This window comes from Lepisosteus oculatus, chromosome 14 (assembly GCF_040954835.1).
Source record: "Lepisosteus oculatus isolate fLepOcu1 chromosome 14, fLepOcu1.hap2, whole genome shotgun sequence".
NCBI lineage: Eukaryota > Metazoa > Chordata > Actinopteri > Semionotiformes > Lepisosteidae > Lepisosteus > Lepisosteus oculatus.
In genome coordinates, this window is record NC_090709.1 from 31,263,719 (window position 1) to 31,282,278 (window position 18,560).

General features: G+C 46.5%; 1 non-coding gene and 1 pseudogene across 1 annotated transcript; one reads left to right on the plus strand and one right to left on the minus strand.

Annotated features, from left to right (window-relative positions):
• Positions 1 to 18,560, minus strand: part of LOC138242338 (zinc finger protein 850-like) — a 1,462,105-nt pseudogene that overhangs the window by 693,626 nt on the left and 749,919 nt on the right.
• On the plus strand, positions 11,470 to 11,543 carry trnan-guu (transfer RNA asparagine (anticodon GUU)). Its single transcript has one exon. It is a non-coding gene; the product is annotated as a tRNA-Asn (tRNA).

Below are 18,560 nucleotides of genomic sequence, written 5' to 3' on the forward strand. Positions count from 1 at the left end.
TTGCAAGAAGTATTTCAGAATCCCACTCAAATCCAGTACGAATGCCGCATAAATCTGCATTGTACAATTAGTATACTGTTTGTCCGTTGAATCAAACACGCCTTATGAAGCATTTCTAAAACAGGAGAGATTGTTAGGGAATGCGTCTTCCTGTAAAAATAAAATGACTTCAAGGGCACTAGAAGCAGAGGTGTGAAAGCCTGCTCTACAGAAGAACTATAGCCAGAGATGCCAAAGAGGTCGAGATTTCACCACGTGAGAGAAAGCATCTCAGAAAAGGAAGTTGCGGTTGTTTCCACGCCTTATAAAACCACTAGGTCAAACAACAAGAGCTGAAGAGCCACTGTTGAGAGTAACGTGGCCGAGCGCTCTAAGGAGCTGGCTTAAACCTCCAGTCTCTTCAGGAGCATCTGTTGGAGTCACACTGCTACAGCGTATCTCCTTGTTAAGTATCCCTTTTAAAGCTTGTCTCTCTTCACACCCATCTTCCGAATGATCGCCTTAGCATTGGGAAGGAACGTGCGCTAGGTACAGCTTCCCACTCCATGGTCTGATCACAAACAGATCGGGTGAGCTGTCAGTCCAGGTTGGAAGTAACGTTCGAAAGCACTAAAAATCTGACTTAGGAACGAGAAGACCATGTTTTTTTAAACGAGTAAACGATAAAATAATATACTGCCTGCAAGACTATGTCAAGTTCAAGTTCAAGTTTATTGTCATTATACTCATACACAGGTGTATGGTATAACGTAATGCTATTTAGCTAGCTCTCGGAGATTAGTAGTACAAAGAAAAAAACACAACAACAAACAATTGTATAACAAAAGAAAGACAGAGACAACAGCCGATGTGCAAAAAACAACAACAGGCAGTGTGCAAAACAACAAAAAAGTAACAGGTTATGTGCAAAAATATGCATCAAAAGAATGAAATAAAGGGATAGAAATGATGGGGAGTGAGCTTTTGACATGTATGGTAGAGGTAGATTTTCAATGTGTGTTTGGGTTTTTGGTAAGAAAGAAGGCACTGTGAGGTTCAGATCATAGGTGAGAGGTGAGGTGAGAGTGAGAGAGGCTGGGAGTTTAATAGTTTGATAGTGCGGGGGTAAAAACTGTCTCTGAGTCTGGTGGTCCGGACCCGAATGCTCTGGTACCGTTTTCCATGTCATGCTAAATGCCACAAATTGTGTTTGTCCAGTCGTATCAATCGTTCTAAAGTTACAGAAAATCGGATGCGACTGGTGCAATCAACATACATTTTTTCAGGATAGTTGAGCGGTTTAAAACAGCAAATTCACAGCTTCGTGTCTTTTAAGCATTGTGTTTCACTCTCCAAATAGAGGCACGGGTTCAAATCCCACTCCCGACAGTCAGGCGTTTTACCCTGTCTTTTTTTGCCTGCTTTTACACTGTTTCAGTCTTGTTGTGCTCGCTGACAATCACAGTACGAGGAAAACGGAGAAACTGCTTAGCAAAAACATAACGGACAGAAAAAAGCTTCATAAACATGTGAATGTGATTAGCAGCAGTAAGGTATGCATTCAAATGTTTAAGGCTGATTTATAACAGCAGCAGAAGAAAGTTGCAGCACAATGCAATTTGTGAGAATTCACGGGTTTTTATGCTGCTTGGACTTCTTTCAAGCCTATGAGGTGACCCCCGTTTTATTTTCATTTTCAAACTTCAGAACCGAATAACAAAAAGGTGTCATGTGTGACAGCATTCCGTTGCAAATACCGTTTCCACGATGTATTCAGCGACGGGAATGAAATATTTTAGTGCTGGCTCAAATGCGAGGAATTTCAGAAAAACCTGGAAAAGCAACGCTTGCAGTAAATGACAAATCTAAAGCGTGTAGTCAGCATGAACAGAACAACGCAATGCTCTGTAAAAACGATCCGAAGCCGCAATTACTCTTTTATCTCAGGTAGTTCATTCCGATACGATGTTTCCGCAGACTAAATGAAATGCCGAACTCCAAACATGTTGTTGCCATTATTGTACTCCTGCTGAAAGAAGAAAGAAAGAAAGGTGTCCTAAATGAACTTTGTCGCCCGTGGGAGATGTCAAGTGCATTGGACATGAAAAGTTCCCGATAAAACCCATTTCTGTACGTTTCTCTTAGTGTCGGGGCTCCTATTGAATGTAAAGGAGGCAACATGCTCAGCCAGCCGACTCAGCGCTAACTTAACGCAGGTGTCTCAGAGCGGAATTATTCAGAACAGGAGCCTCTACTTCTTTGTATACTGAGCTTTCGGGTGAACGTCAAAGTGAAAGACAAATTCGCAATTTTCACTTTTTGATTAAGGAACAAGAAAACACCATCCTTCAAACTGGATTCAGACCAGGGACATAAGACATACTCGCTGTTTTTTCTACAGTTTTAAGAGCTAGCAACTGAGCTATCGAGAGGTCTAAAATAAACGTTTTGTCACACGCGTAGCCCAATGTAGTGTAGTGTTCCTCTTTATTTAAATCCCAGTTCGACATCAAAATACTCACTCCCCATAGTCTCGTTTAGTAGAAGAAATGCAGGCTTCTACTCTATTAACGTCAAGAGTTCTTCTAAAACATTTGAAGGGATATCAGTGCAGTCGGAAATTGACTCTGTTTCTTTATGATTTGGTCATATGATTTTTCTTCATATGATTTGGTTTTGATTTTGAATCGTTATATTATTAAGTTTGTGCTTTCTCTGTTTTTATCGTATTGTGAACTTATTTTTTAAACAAATGCTTACAAAGGCAAACAGGGCACACAGTACAAGCTAAATACCCCAGACTGCGTGTAAAGTCCTCCTTGAGGTATGCTTTCAAAATAGCTGCACCAGGCACTTGGACACAGATAAACACAGGGATTTAAAATTCAGGAATATGAATGGTCAATTGCATACAGTTGGGTTTTTTACGTTTTGTATTTAGCGATTTGTGTATAAATCTTTTAACAATTCATTAAAATGCTAACAATATGTAAAATAAAAACAACAGCAATGGTAAATGCCGGGGAGACGGGCAGTTTTTTTTTACAATCAGATTCCAATCTCTAATGCTGTGTTTGAGAGCTGTGTGTGAGAGATTACTGTACATAACTTTCCTTTTCTCACATTTTCTGAAAACTATTCCAAAGGGGCACCTGTCACGGACGTCCAAAGGGACTATCCATGGGGAGCAGGAGAGCGGAAAAAGACCCATATGCGTAGCGGCGAGACGGGAAAAAGGCCCGGGCTCATTAGTGCAAAGAGTTCAGGAATGCCGTAAAGAAACCTATGCCTTCTCGGCCTTTTGGCTAAGATCAAGTTCAAGTGGCATGCCCGCAGTTCTTGTCTTTCCAAAGGTCTAGAAGGCGATCGAAGATTCTGAAGAGTGCTTGAGCTGGTATCGCTCTAGGTTGAGCCTAGGGGGTTAAGGCCAAGCAGCAGCTGAGCTGGGTGGGATCCGGCAGTAACGTTCTCTCTCTCTGCTCTCTCCTCTCCCCTCCCCCTTTCTCTTGCTCTGCCTCCTTGGCCTCTTGGCTGGAAGTGGGTACACGTGGCCTGCCCGCGGTGCTTGCTTTCTTCCTCGAGACTCGGAAGCGCTATCCGCTCCCTCTCTCTCTCGCTCTCTCTCTCTCTGCCTCCTTGGCCTCTTGGCTGGGAGTAGGTACACGTGGCCTGCCCGCGGTGCTTGCTTTCCACCTCGAGGCTCGGAAGCGCTATCCGCTCCCTCTCTCTCTCGCTCTCTCTCTCTCTGCCTCCTTGGCCTCTTGGCTGGGAGCAGCTACACGTGGCCTGCTCGCGGTGCTTGCTTTCCACCTTGAGACTCGGAAGCGCTATCTGCTCCCTCTCTCTCTCGCTCGCTCTCTCTCTCTCTGCCTCCTTGGCCTCTTGGCTGGGAGCAGGTACACGTGGCCTGCTCGCGGTGTTTTCTTTTCACCTTGAGATTCGGAAGCGCTATCCGCTCCCTCTCTCTCTCTCCTCCTGCGCCTGCACCTAGCTGGGCTTTGCCCACAAGGACAAAGGCCAGGGCTCCCTCGCTGCTCCCTTTGCTCTCTCTCTTTCCCTCCTTTTTTTTTTTTCTCCCTCAGAGATGGCAGACAAGAGGATATTGATCCGGTTCCACTGGACAAAGAAGACGGAGCCGATGCCGACTGCAAAGGCCTTCTTTATGACCTTCCTGCGAGGGATCTTGCAGTTGGTGGCCGGAGATCTCTACTGCCTCCAGGACAACAAGGCAGAGAGATACATGGAGGCCTACATGGCTACGGACGCATCGTACGAAAAGGCAACGAGACTGATCAGGGAGAAAGGTAAGCACCCTGGTTTCTCTGATTACAGGCCGGAGCCGATGAGGAAGACGAATCAGAGGACCATCACGGTTTGCACATACAATCCCTACGTACCAGCGGAACGGGTAACAGCGTACCTAGGGAGGTATGTAACCGTGGTGGGAAAACCGACAGAGATCAGGGACAAAGGCGTCTGGTACGGCAAACGCCAGTACCGAGTCCTCCTGAAGGAGGACCCAGAGGGCGTTGACGGTTTCCAGCACCCCCCGGCTCGCTTCAACATCGGAGCCGACAGGGGGTACCTCTACTACCCCAAGATGCCAGATTTTTGCAGCAAGTGCAGACAGTCCGGCCACAAGACAAACACATGTGACATCGTCAGATGTCACAACTGCAATGAGGACGGGCACCTTGCAAAAACCTGCCGGGCAGCCAAAAAGTGCGACGGATGCGGCGCCGAGGGACACCTCCTTCGCCAATGTAAGGTAAGCAAACCTTCGTTTGCGCAGGTGGTGGAAGCCGGCAGGCAGAAACCGGTCTCCAGACAAAGGGAGAGGGCTGAGAACAAAGAACCCGCACCTCCCCCGCTGAGAACCGAAACTGCCGAGGTCACACCCCCAGCCGCATCGGTGCCACAAGATGGCCGCCAGGAAGAGGGACAAGATGGCCGACCGGAGGAAGGGTCCTGGATAACTCCCAGCAAAAAGGGAAAGCGATAGCTGGAGAAGAGACCCAGGGCGGACCCACTTTCGGAAGGACAGAAAAAAAGAGTGGTAAGGGAAAACCGTTTCCTCGTCTAGAGGAAATGGAACTTTCTTCCCTCGAGGCCCAGGAACAACCGGAGGAGGCTCCCCAGGAAACGGAACCCCCCTCCCCCGAGTCCCACGGACAAAAGGAGGAGGCAGCCCAGGAAGAGGTAACCCCCTCCCCCGAGGCCCAGGAACAACAGGAAGAGGCAGCCCAGAAATTGGAGCCCCCTTCCCCCGAGGCCCAGGAGAAACTGGAGGCCCCCGAAACTCCCGGAGAAAGGGAAGAAAGGAGCCTTCCCGAAGCGGTGGCGGAGAGTATCCTCGAGGACGACGAGGATTATTTCGAAGCCACCCTGGAGCCCGGACTGATGGTAGGGCTGGACCTGTCCAGCATGTTTACATTTCAGTCCCCAGCGAAACCTGGAGGGAGCCCAGCATATTCCCCCCAGGACCCGAACGAGAGGAGTTACATCTAGGCTAAACAGTGCCCAGATGTAGACTCCCAAGTTTCAACTGTAAGTACAGAGAGGAGGTTTAACTTTCACTAGTTTAACCATGACTGTGAAACTAACCTTCCTAACAACTAACGTGAGAGGGCTGAGAGACCCCGTGAAAAGACGGGGAGTCTTTCATGATCTGGCCTCAAAGTCTTTCTCAGTTTGTTTCTTACAGGAGGTCCACCTGAAGGATGAAAGCGACAAGCTGACATTCACCAGGGAATGGACGAAGGGAGAATCATGCTGGAGCGTAGGAGGGGTCCACTCTTCTGGAGTGGGAATTCTCCTCGGAAACCCAGAGATGACACTGGTTTCCTCCTTCTCGGTGGTGCAGGGCCAGATCCTGGTCGCAGACATCGACTGGAGGGGGAAGAAGTTGAGAGCAATTAACGTCTATGCTCCAACAGAACCCTCTATCCTGAAGGAAGTGTTTGCTGACCTGGCCAGCTGCTGCACCACCAACAGACAGATGGTGCTCGGCGGGGACTTCAACGTCGACCGGGAGAAGGGGAGAGACGCTAGCTCGGCAGAGCTGGAGTCGCTACTCAAGCAGTTCTCCCTGGTAGACTGCTTCAGACGGTGCCGCCCTAATGACGCCGGAACGACCTGGAAAAACTCCCTGGGAGTGTGCAGCCGCCTGGACTACATCTTCCTGCACACGACCTGCTCCCTGGAGTCGGCGACGGTGTCCCCGGCGTGGTATTCCGACCACGGTCGCTTGACGGTGGTGGCTAACACCAGCCTGCCGGCATTCGGTCGTGGGTACTGGAAGCTGAACTGGGAGATACTGGAGGAAGACGACTTCAGGGCACTGTTCCGGAAAGACTACGCGAGCTGGGTTGATCTGAGAGACGGCTACAGCTCCGTGTTGGAATGGTGGGAGTCGGTGAAGGACGGGACCCGAACCCTGGCGCAGATGTACTGCAGACGGAAGGCGGCCAGGGAGAGGAAGGAAGCTGCACGTCTCCAGAGGCAACTCGAGGAGGAGTACAGCTCGGCTAACGGGGGAGGAGCCTTCAATTCAGCCCGGGCACGGGACCTGAAGGAGAGGCTCCGCAAACTGCACACCGAGAAAGCCAAGGCTTTCCTGGTCAAGGCACAAAGGGAGCATTATGAAAATAATGAAACCTGTTCCTCCTATTTCTTCAACCAGGTCCAGGGAGCCCAGAAAAAGAGGGTGATCCACAGCCTGAGACGGGGAGATGGAGAGGAAGTGCTGGACGAGAGCGACAAAGTAGAAGCGGCCACCGCTTTCTACACGGAGCTCTTTTCAGAAAAGCAGACGGAGGTGGAGGCAGGCAATGCTTTTCTGGAGGGGCTGAAGGCACGAGTACCGGAGGAGGTGAGGGAGGACTTGGAGGGTCCGATAACGGCCGAGGAGCTGAAGGCGGCGTGCTTGTCCATGGAGAATGGCAAGGTGCCGGGGCCGGACGGGCTCCCCAAGGAATTCTACACCTGCTTCTGGGACACCCTGGCGGCAGATCTGGTGGAAGTGGTGCAGGAGATCTTCCGCCGGGGGAAACTCGGAGACACCATGAGGGAGGGCGTCATCTCCCTGCTCTTCAAGGGAGGAGACGCCGCCGACCTCAAAAACTGGAGGCCGATCACGATGCTCTGCGTGGACGTAAAGATCCTGTCCAAGCTCCTGACCGGCAGACTGAGAACCACCCTCCCCCACATCATCCACAGCGACCAGACGTGTGGGGTGGAGGGGCGATCCGTCGGCTGGAACCTCCAGCTGACCAGAGACGCCATCGCCTGGGCCGAGGACCGGAACGTGCCCATGATGGTGGTCAGCCTGGACCAGGAGAAAGCCTTCGACAGAGTGAACCACAGCTATCTGTTCAGGGTGCTGGAACGCTTCGGTTTCGGAGAGAGTTTCAGCCGCTGGATTCAGATTCTGTACTCTGACGTGGGCAACAGAGTGAACATGAACGGAATTCTGGGGGATTTCATTCCCCAGGAATCCAGAGTACGACAGGGCTGCCCCCTTTCACCCCTTCTCTATGTTCTCTTCACAGAGCCCTTAGCAGAGGCGGTGAAACGGGACCCCGTCATCGACGGCCTGGAGATACTGGGAGGCGCGGGGGAAACCCTGAAGATCTCCCAGTACGCCGACGACACAACGCTGTTCCTGAGGTCAGACAGGGGGTTGAGGAGGGCCCTGCAGGTCATGGAGCAATACTCCAGAGCCTCGGTGTCGAAGCTCTACCACCGAAAGAGCAAACTGAAGTTCTTCGGGCCCTGGAAGCACAGGACGACGGCGCCGGAGGGTCTCGAGCTCTGCACGGAGCCCCTCAGAATACTGGGGGTTTCCTTCCAGAGCCGGGACAACGAGACCAACAACTGGACCGAGAGGATCGCCAGGGTGAACGCCAAGCTGGGTCTGTGGAAAACGCGGTCGCTGTCCTACACAGGGAAAGTGATGGTGTTGAAAGCAGACGTCCTGCCAGCTTTGGTTTACCTGGCGGTGGTGTACCCGCTGCCGGCCAGACTCAGACGAGCGCTGCAAGGGATGATCTTCGACTTCGTCTGGGGCGGCAGGTACGAGTACATCACGAGAAACCGGATGTGTCAGCCGGTCGAGGAAGGGGGTCGAGATGTCCCACATTTCCCCCTGAAACTCGACTGCATCTTTTACTGCAACCTCTGTCGGGCGCTGCGGGAGCCCATCGGGCACAAGTACCAGTACTTTGTCAGGCTGTGGCTCTCCATCCCGATGAGGCACTTGGTCCAGTGGTCAAACACTGGGCCCAAGGCAGAGAGGCGACCAAAGTTCTACACCCACGCTGTCAAGTGGAGCAGGAGGTACGAGGCCACGAGACAGCCAGAGCTCTGCACCAACCACAGAGCTCTGTAGAAAGAGGTGAGGGGGCATCTGGTCGCCGACGAAAGGCTGCAAGTTCCCAGACAAGTCTGGGAAAGGACGCAGCCTAAAGAACTGGACAACGAACTGAAGGACCTGAACTGGATGGCCGTACACAAGAGACTGGCTACCAGAGAGGTCCTCTACAGACACTCGCTTACCAGGAACCCGCATTGCCCCCGGGACATGTGTTTTGTCGAGGAGACTCAGGAGCACGTGTTCTGGAGCTGCCCCTTCGCCAAGGCGGTGTGGGGCAGAATGGACAACACCATGCAACTCCTGGGGACGGGTGCGGTGCTCAGTTACCAGTACATTCTGCTGGGGCTGGCACCTACCGGACTGGACAGAGGGACGCAGTTCCTGATATGGCTGCTGCTGTCCCTCACAAAAAAAGGCCTGTGGGACGCGAGGAACAATCTCATCCGGCACAACATCGAGTGGAGAGCGAGAGAGCTGGAGGAGAGGATCCTGGCGGACCTCAGGAGAAGGATGAAGCGCGACATTGCTAAATGGGGTTTCCCCACGGCAAAGGAGCACTGGAAAGGCCTATGGACCCTGTACAGGGATTAATGGTTTACAGCAAACGGTAGGGTTTGGAGGGACTCTCATAATAGCGCAAATCCGCCCACCCTTGCAAAGATTGATAACGGACAATCACCGCCATTCCGCCGTTGTTTTAATTATGTGAAGTGATGATGTGTGAGATGTTTTCTTTTTGAGATGTGTTTTTTTCGGAATAAAGTATATTTTATAAGAAAAAAAATATGCGAGCTTACTGCCTCCTACGGGCTCTGTATTTGTTAGCGATACAAGACCGGCCGTGGAGAAATGAATTGAGGAGGGTGTGTACATTAAAAGGCTCATAGCGTCCCTGGAGGGGCTCAAACCACCACCCTTTTTGTTAACAACTGAGCCACAAAGACGCATGTACAGCTTAATACTTCTCGGTCTCAGTGAAAGTGATACACTCCGTAAAATTTCCAGAGATTCATTTATTTTAAAAGGAAAATCACCAACAGCGGCTGAGATCTACTGGAGTTTTTTCATTCTATACTGCGATTTCTGAAGGGTACCCTGTGAAAATACGAATTTTGACGAGAAGGGATGGACATATAAGGTCAAAAGGCTTGGGGAATTGAACTTTAAGGTGAAGACTGCAGGTTCAGTAGCAGCAGAACCTGATCAGTATCAGTTGACTCCGATATACTTTGAAAATGAACTTGGGGATTTAGAGTCAGACGTGCTACCGTTGCACCATGGGGTACTTAATTTAAAAAAATAGAAAAAACAATCAGTGTTCCTGTATCTGTAATTGAGAACAACACCTACACAAGAGCTGCGCAGGAAGAATAAAATGTGGTAAGAAGAGACTCTCTTCGGAAGAGCTGCGCACTTCACATGAGATTTTTTTTTGTGAAGCTGATTTGTCTCCTTTGGGGAATTCAAAGGCACAGACAGCCGTGACTTCATGGCCCAATGGTAGCGTGTCTGACGCCAGATCAGGAGGCTGTGTGTTCAAATCATGTCGAGGTCAGCTGTTACTCTTTCAGGTTCTGCTGGTCCTGAACATGGAATTCACACCATGCAGTTGAGTTATATCTGTACACCACATAGATAATCTAAACAAAATCGAGCAGTACAGGACACGCAGTGTGGAGCTCACACAGGCTTACAGTCTCCAGCATTGGAGTGAAGGGGAAAAAAATTAACTTTTTTTTTTTTAAGTGAAAAGGCACAGTTCATATCTGCTTAACATCACGTCCAACTTTAGAGACAGCTACATCAGATAATGGAATCCCGGAAGTTTCAGATAACTTTTTTTAATACAGGTTCAAGCAAACCTGAAAGTTAATGTGTTTCCGGACACTTTTGTTTTATTAAAAAGTGTCTGAAGCCTGAAAATGTAATTTGAAAAAAAACCCCGCTATTGGACATTAGCAGCTGCTTTTTGTAACGATTTGCTATTTCATGCTGGAAAACAAAGGAAACAGACCCAACGTTTGCTTTCAGGTGCGGTTCATTACATAATATACATCTATTACTGAGGAGCTTGAATAAAATTTACACGAGCCAGGTAGAAGTCGAACCTGCAATCTTATGATCCGAAACCAGACGCGTTGTTTATTAAACCGCTGGCATTTCACATGACCTGAATTCCCCCATAGGGTGGTCAGCGTCGCTACTAGTAATGCACCGCTCCGTCTAAAATTTCAAAGTGAGAAACATGTGTTTTCTGATTTTTTTATGAGTTTTAAAATATAATCTCTTTAAATCAGACAAGGGGTTTATGTTTCGCACTGAAATTCCGATTGACTGAGAATTCAAAGAAAGACTGTTTTCTTTCACAACACCGTATAATTATCACATCCACCAGACTCTCCAACTTCTCCAGACCTTGTTGGTTGAGCAATTGCTCCGATAAATTAGGTCACGTATCATGTTAAATCATTTCTTCTCAACACAACATTTCCTGGTGCACGTTTTCTCTATGAAAAAAAAGACATTTTTCCCTTGCATGATTTCTCGTTTTTTATCAAAGCGTACAGAAATAAAAAAGAAGAAGAAATAGTGTGGCAAAAGAACTCTGTCGCCCTTGGGAGATGTCAAACGCACTGGACATGGAAATGCCAGATAAAAGCCAGTTCTCTTCGTTTCTCAGTGTCGGGGCTGCTATGTAAAAGAGGCAATTTGGTCTGAGCGCTGGTTAAACGCTTACTGAACGCAGATGTCTCAGAGCGGTGTGTCCAAGCGGCTGTAAAAGGTGATGGGTGTCCTGTCACCGTAGCCTAGTTGGTTAAAGCGCTTCTCTATTAAACAAAAGAACTGAGATTCAAATCCCAGCCGTGTCTTTCTTCCTATCTTGTAGTACAGAACGTACCATTTCGGGCAATCACAAAGGGCTTGATTTCGTTAAATGCATGTGTTCATTTCCTTTCTGGAAAACTTGTTTTTGATGAAATTCACACAGCTTGCGAAAAATGAAATTCAATTATTGGTTAACAGTGCAGAAGAAATATTACCATCTGGCAAAATAAACGGTAAGAGATTTTTTTTTAACCGAAAACCTCTGATTCGAGAAAAGAAAACACCAGTCAATCTCTGTGGCGCAATCGGTTAGCGCGTTCGGCTGTTAACCGAAAGGTTGGTGGTTCGAGTCCACCCAGGGACGGGATTCTTTTGCGATGTAAACGTTGTCTTTAGTCGATTGGATTTTTCAGCGAAACCATAACCATTTTAATATTTGCAGGAAATGCGAGTGTGTAACACGTGTCAGGGTCACCGAGAAATGTCCAATAATGCCCAACATTGCAACTCCACAGAAAACCATATTCACCCAAAACAAATTATCGTCGAATCTTCATTTATACTCCAGTTGAATCCTCTGCTGAAATATTTTAAAAATACTATGCAGGTTTGTTTGAGATTTGACAAGCATTGTTAAGATAGCACTGTGCAGTTGGATTTTGATATTTTGACATATTTAACTTAATTTTAAACATAAATACTATACAGTCTATTGTAATTTTAAAATATGTGAGCTGAGGATGCAAAAGGGTGAAAGGGAAAGGTCAAAGGGTATAGTAAAAACGAGGCTAGGATTGGTGGAGGTGGTAGGGGTTTTGATGGTTTTTCTCTGTAGATGATTGAGTTTTTTATCCTTATCTGAAGTGAGAAATTGGAAGAGTTGGGAGTTGAGGGATCTGATGAGGTTAGTTATAAAAGGAAGTTTATGTGGAGCTGTTAGCTGTAAAACTTCCTAACATCTTTGATGTTGTCATCAAAGATAAAGAAAATTATCTTTGCTTACTGACCTGTCTTTCTCACACCTGAAGAAGGCTCCACAGCCAACATGTTATGTTTCCTTTCTTCTCTTTTCAGCATGGAATAATCCTTTACTTTTTCCTTTGCAGCCTACGCATGCTGACACAGCTACTCACCTGATATATAACATTCCTATAATCGCAACTATGAATGTCCACTGTGGGTATTTTTTCCATTATTATTTATTTTGGCATTGAAGCATATTTTATGTAATAGCGAAGTGTCATAATCACTGAAAAACATTTTTTCATTTAGAAAGAATTAAAAAAATATAAATCACTATGAATTACATTTAACCTGTTCTGATCTAGGTTTTCTATATACTTTAACATGCCATGTTCAGAATGTCACAACGCAGAAATGCAACAGAGAAGTTTTGTAATTACAAATCTTCTCTTACCTTAGTGTCAGAATACTAAGATGTTTTGGTAACGAGGAAGGAGGGAAAAAGTAATTCAGCGGAAGGGGTGCTATTTTGTTGACTATAAATCCTCACATGGCATGTTCAGAGGGTCATATTAAAAAAATGGTACAGTAAATTTTCTTATACTTCATGATTTTCATAATTTGTTACATTGTGTCTCACACCTTTGTGTCAGAATTCTGAGATGTTTTTTTCTAAACAGGGGCCATCGCAATACAACAGAAAGAGCAATTAGCTTTTCCCTATGAATTCTCTCATGCCATATTCAGAGGGTCATATTTTAAAAATGGTACAGCAACATTTCCTGAAGTTCAGGATTTTGAGAGTCTGTTACATTGTGTCTCACACCTCAGTGGCAGAATTGTGAGAATTTTATAATCAGGAGGGAGGGTCATAGCAATAAGCAGAAAGTGTCATCACCCTTTGCTCATCCTCCGTTAACCATATATTCTCATATGCCATGTTCTAAATGTCCCATTGTAAACTGCTATAATAACATTTCTTGCAAAATGCAAGATTTTGAGACTTCACGTTTTGCCTTTGTCTTATTTACTTGTTGTCTAACATGCCAGTTTGTGTTATTGTGAGTTTTGAAAATTGGTTTTCGATTTTCTGAAATGTGTTTCATACAAAAATGCAATTTGGATAATCATTACTTACATATTCCCCTTTACTGGGGATATGTGCAGTAATCAACTTGGATTAGTATTTTTAAAAATGACTATAGAGAGCCATCTACAGGCAAAAGGCGACATAACATCACAGCAGCAGCACTTAAGCTGGCGAATAAGCAGCCAACTTCAGCTTCGTTAATGCAATAGGATTGGGTGAGGTAGAAAAATATTTCTTCCTCTGAATCCTAACATTTTTGTAGGTGTTCTAGGACTTCTCGCCTCAGATAAAGCTGCCAATACATCACTTATTTCGACTCTATCAATATCAGCAGTGTTATCAGTACTGAGCCCTAAGTGTAGGTCCTGTCATCATATAAAAACTTGAACGTATCGACTGCATTCACCTGAAAAAATCTGATCAAATTGAAAAATACATCGGAAACAAATTTGCTTGTTTTTTTTTCAGATCCAGAAGAGAATCATCATGAGACTCAAAACAGACCTGTTAGTAGTATAAAGCGACACCTTTCGTCAAACTTTTGACAGGTGCCACGCCCCCTTTTCCAGCCAATGGTCGTCTGCGGTGGTTGGCTGTCCCGCCCCCTTGCCAGCCAATGGCGTGTTGTTATTTGTGCATGTCCCACCCCAGGTGTGTGAAAGTGTGTATTGGTTTGTAAGGGGACCATGTCTGCCGTGGGGTTGAGTGCGCTCTATTATAACCCTAGGAAATCGGGTAGTTACGGCGGCGCAGGGAGTCTGGTGCGGGCCGCGAGATCCCGGGGTGTGAGCGGAGCTAGCCGCGGCCGGGTGGCCGAGTGGTTGTCCGGCCAGGCTGCTTATACGCTGCACAAGCTGAGTCTCAAAAGCAGCAGGGGTGCAAGCACACAGACACACACTGACTGCGTAAAGTCTCACGGAAAGAATTCGCAGGACAAACACCATGTGAAATGTGAACCGCTTTATTTCAACAGGGGGTTTTCAAACACAGAAACAGCGCAGCAGCACTTTTTACACAAGTTACAGACTCCAGTTTGCAAGTATGTGAAATGTGAACCGCTTCATTTCAAGTGGGGGTTTTCAAACACTGAAACAACGCAGCACACACGCGTTACTGGCTCCTGTTTGCATTCAACAATTAAATGTTGGTGCGGAAAATTAGTTCGGTACACGTAACCACCACCCCAACATTGCTGAGAAACTTTGCGGCATCTGAAAAAGCATTCATAAACCTCTTCCGCTCCCCGTGTCTAAAGCCATGCGAACCACACTGGGCGATCTGATTTAGCAGGGCAAAAATATTTGCCTGCGTAATCAGCGGGATGGTGTTACCACAGGTTCTGTGCAAAAGACGCTGTATTTTGGAATACACACTGTAGAACCCCCCAGTGTTTTTTCTGTTTGGGAGTGTTAAAAAACCTTATTTTAAAACTGCTTAGCTTTTAAAGTTAAAAGCGACTGGTCTGTGCGCGGGTCTATAGGCCGTTAACCACGCTGCTTGACCCAGTAGCGCCACCACAGCCGTGGCGGAAATGTCGGACCCTAAGGTGGTGACTGCATCGGAGACGGCTGTTAAGACCCTGACCAAAGCCAGACGTGTCAAGCCTGCGGAGAGAAATCATAATGCGCCTAAAGACTTGGTGTTGGGTGATGTGCTAGATTCAGTGCGCGGTATTACACAGTCACTATCAACGGCAATCAGTAATGAGGTGGCCAAAAAACGAGCTTTAGAGCATCTAAGAGCGGTTTTAGCCGGTGTACAGACCTTGTTTCCAAAACAGATCCAGGTTTTCACCGCTAACCTCTTAGATAAAATTTCTACAGAAGATGCAGCTCTAAGCTCAGGATTTCAGACCATGATGATGATATTTCATGCTTCATTGGTGCAAAACCCCGGTGATAAATGACTAAACATGCGGTCTAAAAAGTGTTTAAAAGACCGAGCGCTTGCCAACAGCAAGCGTTTGTACATAAATAAAAGAATTAAACTGGCAAAAGCATGTTTGTTGCGTCGTCAAAGATTCAGAGAGAGGCATCAGATTTCCCAAGGGCCGCCCGAATCTCGCAATGAGAATGCCGTGGTAGAAAATAACTTAAGGCCCGAGGTTGTTGTAGCAGAACAGGATGTCGGTAACCGAGAACCGGTTGTACTGAACGATCTGAATCAGGTTGGTAGCGGTGCAGGGGCGAATAGAGACCCCTTAGTTTTCCTGGACCGTATACGTAGTTATAACAGGTCTTATAATAATTTTAGAGCAACAGAGCACCATGAAGAATTTCGTTTTGTTAATCTCGACAGAATAACCTCGTATGTACAGGCTATAGACGCTGTGCATGGTGCAGTCCAGAGAATATTGGATGAACTTTCTCCAAACATCGGGGCGAATGATTTTGTACAGCTGCGTTTGACTGCGGGTGGTTTTAACAAGCCCTTGTTCTCACGCAGGAGACAGCCCTGAGAATTAAATGCTGTCGATTTTTTAAGCCACATCTCGGACCTCTTACAGAGCAACACAGAGGTTCTCACCAATGACAGCCACCGCTTAGTGGTGATGATAGTTAGGAATATGCAGGGGGGTGCCCGCCGAAGATTTAAATCTGTTCTGTACAGCCGGGTAATTGCTCAGAAAAAAGCGCACCTTATCGACTTACATTACACGGGCGGTAATCTGTGTTTCGCCGGGAGTGTGTACGGTTTGTTGAATGAGGGTTGTACCGATGGGGAAATGTTACAGGGCGCTAAACGAATGCACAAAGAGTTGGGTTTTCCAGAGAATCGGAAAATTAGTTTGTCAGACATTACCGCTTTTGAAAAACATTTTAAGGTGGTCATTAAAATTTTGTACCACGACCAGGGTGATTGGAAATATTTTACAACGGGACCCACACCACCAAATTTCTAAAATACTTTTTGTTCTACTGCATGAAGAGCATTTTTATGGGGTTTTAAATATTAAAGCTTTTGTGGGGGCGGCGTATTTTTGCACTAACTGCCATGTGGCGTATAGCCACAAGAACGCACACGCCTGTGTTAAAGCTTGTAAAACCTGTTTAGATCCCCAGTGTTGCAAAATTGATGCCGAAATTCAGAATTGCCCGGCCTGTAAGGTCTTTTGTCGTAGCTCTCAGGGGTTGGCGAGACACTTGCGGAATGCGACGACGGGTGTGAGTAAGTGTGAGCGCAGGGTCTTTTGTGAGAAATGTCGGGTTTATAACCTCGCAAGTCACAAATGTAAAGAGAAACTGCTCGCGTTGTAACAACGTGATCGACACCCCAGACACACATTTGTGCTACATACCGCCTTTGGACAACCCCAAAATTTCAAACAAGTACATTTTTTTCGACTTTGAATGCATGCAAGAAACAGGGACACACATACCAAATTACGTCCATGCCCTTCATATTGACAAATGAATCTGGGAATTTTATGGTGAAACTTGTCTAAAGGATTTTGTGTGTAAATTTATCGATAGACGTTTGAAAAACCATACGTTCATATCGCACAATGGCAAGGGATATGACAATTACCTAGTGATCAGACAGTTGTTAGCTGAAAAGATGGACGTTGAACTAATTAATCAGGGTGGCAAGATAATGTGTATGACTGTAAAAGCTCTGAACATCAGATTTATCGATTCTTTAAACGTTCTACCTATGAAATTAAGCAAACTGCCGGCCGCCATGGGGTTCCCTGGGGCTAAGGGGAATTTTCCACACTTGATGAACACTTCAGAAAACCAAAATTATGTCGGACCGATGCCGCCGCCAGAACTTTACGCCGTTAACTACATGCTGCCGAGCAAGAAAGCCGAGTTTTTGGTTTGGTAAGAAGAATGCAGGGGAAGTGTGTTTAACTTACAGAGAGAGTTGAAACGTTACTGCCAGTTGGATGTGGCAATTCTAAGAGAAGGCTGTATCAGGTTTCGGGACGAGGTCATGAATATGACCAGACAGACACGCATCACTGAGTCAGGGGCCGCCTGCGTTGTCTGCATCGACCCCTTTCAGTTTGTGACCATCGCTAGTGTCTGCATGGCCATGTTCAGACTTATGTTTTTACAGGAAGAGACGATTGCGTTGCTACCCCATGAAAATTACCACCGCCAGCAAAAACGATTTTCTACACCCAGCATTCAATGGCTTATGTACATCGAACACACAGAGCCCGTTAAAATCCAACACGCGTTAACCACGGCCGGTGAGTTCAAGGTTGGCCCATATTTTCTGGATGGTTATGCTGTAATTGACGGAGTGCCGACAGCCTTTGAGTTCAACGGTTGCTTTTTTCACGGTTGTAGCGTTTGTTATTGTAAAAACGATTTTAATCCGCTGACAAACACTACTTTTGGTTGGTTGTACAGAAAGACGATGGTGAAAATTAATTTTCTCAAAATGAGAGGTTTTAACGTGCGTGTTTTGTGGGAGCACGAGTTCAGAGACATGCTTGTTGAAAATGGAGACTTGGGTAAATTTCTAACAGCTGCGCAGTTACCAGAGCCTCTGCAACCGCGCGAGTCGCTTTTTGGGGGGGAGAACAAATGAGATTTGTTTGCATTACACAGCGCAGCCCGGTGAAAAAATCCATTACTATGATTTCACCAGTCTGTATCCATTTGTGAACAAAACTAAAAAATACCCACTGGGGCACCCCCGAATAATTTATAAAAACTTTGGAGATTTAAAACAATATTTCGGTTTAGCAAAGGTGAAAGTTTACCCACCCAGATGTTTGTACTTTCCAGTTCTTCCAACCAAAATTGACAAAAAAACTGTCAACACTGTCGTACATGTGGTGAAACAAAACAGACCACCCCCTGTGAGCACGGTGATGAAGATCGCGCCTTGACTGGTGTCTGGTGCGCCCCTGAATTATGGCCTTAGATCTGGGGTATAGAGTGGGTAAAATTTATGAAATTTGACATTTCGAAAAGTCCTCACACAATCTTTTTACCGACTACATCAAACTGCATCTGAAAGGGAAACAGGAAGCTTCGGGGTTTCCAGAGGGGTGTACAGATGTCGCGAAACAACAAAGATATATCAGCGAATATTATGAAAAAGAGGGTGTCCGGCTGGACCCCGGCAACATTAAAAAGAATCCGGCCAAAAGACAGCTTTCAAAAATTGCCTTGAAAAGTTTGTGGGGGAAGTATGGACAAAGAGACAATTTACCACAGACCACCATTGTGAGAAACCCCGATGAATTGTTCAGGTACTTATTTACGCCATATCATGAGGTGTCAGCCTGCAAGTTTATCAATGAAAACACAGCCTGTGTTATGTGGAAACACACTAAACACTAAACACCACTATATAGGCCATTCAAAC